Below are 2,353 nucleotides of genomic sequence, written 5' to 3' on the forward strand. Positions count from 1 at the left end.
GCTGGTGCCATCTTGAAATTTTTAACAATCTTTGGCCTTGTATTTTCTTTTTTTCTCAATAAACTTGTTTTAATGAGTCTCAAAATTCTGTGACTGATTTTGAGCCATGTTATTTCTATTAAAAAGTACTGATTTTTAAGAACTAATAACTTAAAGCTGCCACTCACAAAAAAATCTTCTGCAAAACATTCTTCTTTCTTGAATATTTTATAATGCACTGTTATCATCAGCCATTTAAACTTAAATGACCAATTGAAAGAAACAGTTGTGAGATCACCACTGAGTAAGAGTCGGGTGGCAAATATGAAGGATAGTATTCATTTGTCCTTCTGAGATTTCTGGACAGACTTGGTGACCTTGTCAGCACCAGCAGCCTTTCTGTCCATGGCTTTGATGACACCAGGAGCAGCTGCCTGGCTCACATCATGACTGTCAAAACGACCCAGAGCAGGACAATTGGAGAAGCTCTCCACACACACAGGCTTGCCTGGAACCATATCAACAATGGCTGCATCACCAAATTTCAAGAATTTTGGCCTATCTTCCAGTTTCTTACTGAAACGGCTATCAATCTTTTCTTTAAGTTCAGTGAATTTGCAAGCTATGTAAGATGTGTGACAATCCAGCACAGGAGCATAGCCAGCACTAATTTGGCCTGGATGGCATAGGATAACTGAGCAATGATGCCAGCTGCTTCCATTGGTGGGTCATTTTTGCTGTCACCAGCAATGTTACCACAATGAACATTTTTGACGAACACATTCCTTATGTTAGAACCCATGATATCTCCTGGAAGAACTTCATTCAAAGCCTTGTGACACATTTCAATGGATTTTACTTCAGTTGTGACATTGACCGGAACAAAGATAACCACCCTACCAAATCTGAGAACACCAATCTCCATTCAGCCCACAGGGACAGTACCAGTACTACCAATTTTGTAGTTGTCCTGGACAGGTGGTTGCAAAGATTTGTCAGTTAGAGGAGTTGGTGGTAGGACACCATCCAAAACCTCCAGCAGTGTGGTTCCACTGTCACTGCCATGGGTGACTTTCCATCCTTAGAACAAGGTATGTTAGCACTTGGCTACAGTGTTTTGTCACTATTCCAACCAGAATCTGGCACAAATGCTGTCGTGTCAGGGTTGTAGCCAATTTTCCTAATGTAGGTGCTGGCTCCCTTAGCATTTTCCTCTTATCTCTTTTGGCTGTAGGGTGGCTTGGAGGAATCCATTTTGTTGACACCAACAATTAGCTATTTCATACCCAGTGTGTAAGCCAGAAGGACATGTTAACAGGTCTGTGCATTCTTAGAGCTACAAGCTTCGAGTTCACCAACACCATCAGCAATAACCAGGATATTATAGCCAGTCTGAGATGTGCCTTTAATCATGGTTTTGATAAAGCCTCTGTTTCCTGGGTCATCAATGATAGTCACATAATATTTGCTGGTCTCAAATTTCCGAAAGGAGATGTCAGTAGTGATGCTATGCTCAGCTTTCCTTTTATTCACGACCCAGGGATACTTGAATGAGCCTTTCCCGTCAGCAAACTCTTTTTCAAACTTTCCAGTGGTTCATTTGTGGATCCCACCACATTTGTAGATCTGATGGCTAGTTGTGATGGGTTTGCCCAAATCTAGGTGTTCAATGACACCGATATTGATGTGAATCTTTTCCATCCCATTTTTTACTTTGAGTTAGTAATGCTTTTCACAATACCTGAGTTCTGACTTCAAACCTGTTGTGGAAAAGCACATTTTCAGGTTTTTCCTGGATCTCAAAAGTTGGTCTGCTAGTCCCAGGAGACTAAGGGAGCATGATAAACCCCTTCATGAGAGTATTATTCTTCCAAAATAGATTAATGGGTTGTATTTGAAGCTATGTGTTTTCTAATAATGTAATATTGCTATCTGCAAAACCAGTACTGGTTGAGGCTGATCTAGTGAAAGCTCCTCAAAGATAAAATCTTTCAATGTACAAATATGCCCAAATACAGTATCAGAATTACTAGAAAAGGGGCTGGAGAGATGGCTCGGTGGTTAAGAGCACTGGCTGCTCTTGCAGAGGACTTAGGCTCGATTTCTGGCTCTCACACAGCAGCTAACAACCATCTGTAACTGCAGCTCCAGGGGATCCATTGGCCTTTTCTGACTTCTGTGAGCATTGCACAACACAGGTGCACCTACATTCATGCAGAATATATTCATACACATAAACTAAAAATAATAAATAAAATATTTTTTTAATTACTGGAAAAAACTTATGCTAATTTTTATGTTAATTGTATTAATGTTTTTAATTCTGTAACTATTAATAAAGTTGGAGTCCAGACTCTTGAATTCCATTCTATGT

General features: G+C 39.9%; 1 pseudogene; it reads right to left on the reverse strand.

Moving 5' to 3' along the window:
- Positions 1-317: 317 nt before the first annotated feature.
- On the reverse strand, positions 318-1,680 carry LOC103727803 (annotated as a pseudogene).
- Positions 1,681-2,353: the final 673 nt, after the last annotated feature.

This window comes from Nannospalax galili, unplaced genomic scaffold (genome assembly GCF_000622305.1).
Source record: "Nannospalax galili isolate Female #2095 unplaced genomic scaffold, S.galili_v1.0 scaffold127, whole genome shotgun sequence".
Classification (NCBI taxonomy): Eukaryota; Metazoa; Chordata; class Mammalia; order Rodentia; family Spalacidae; genus Nannospalax; species Nannospalax galili.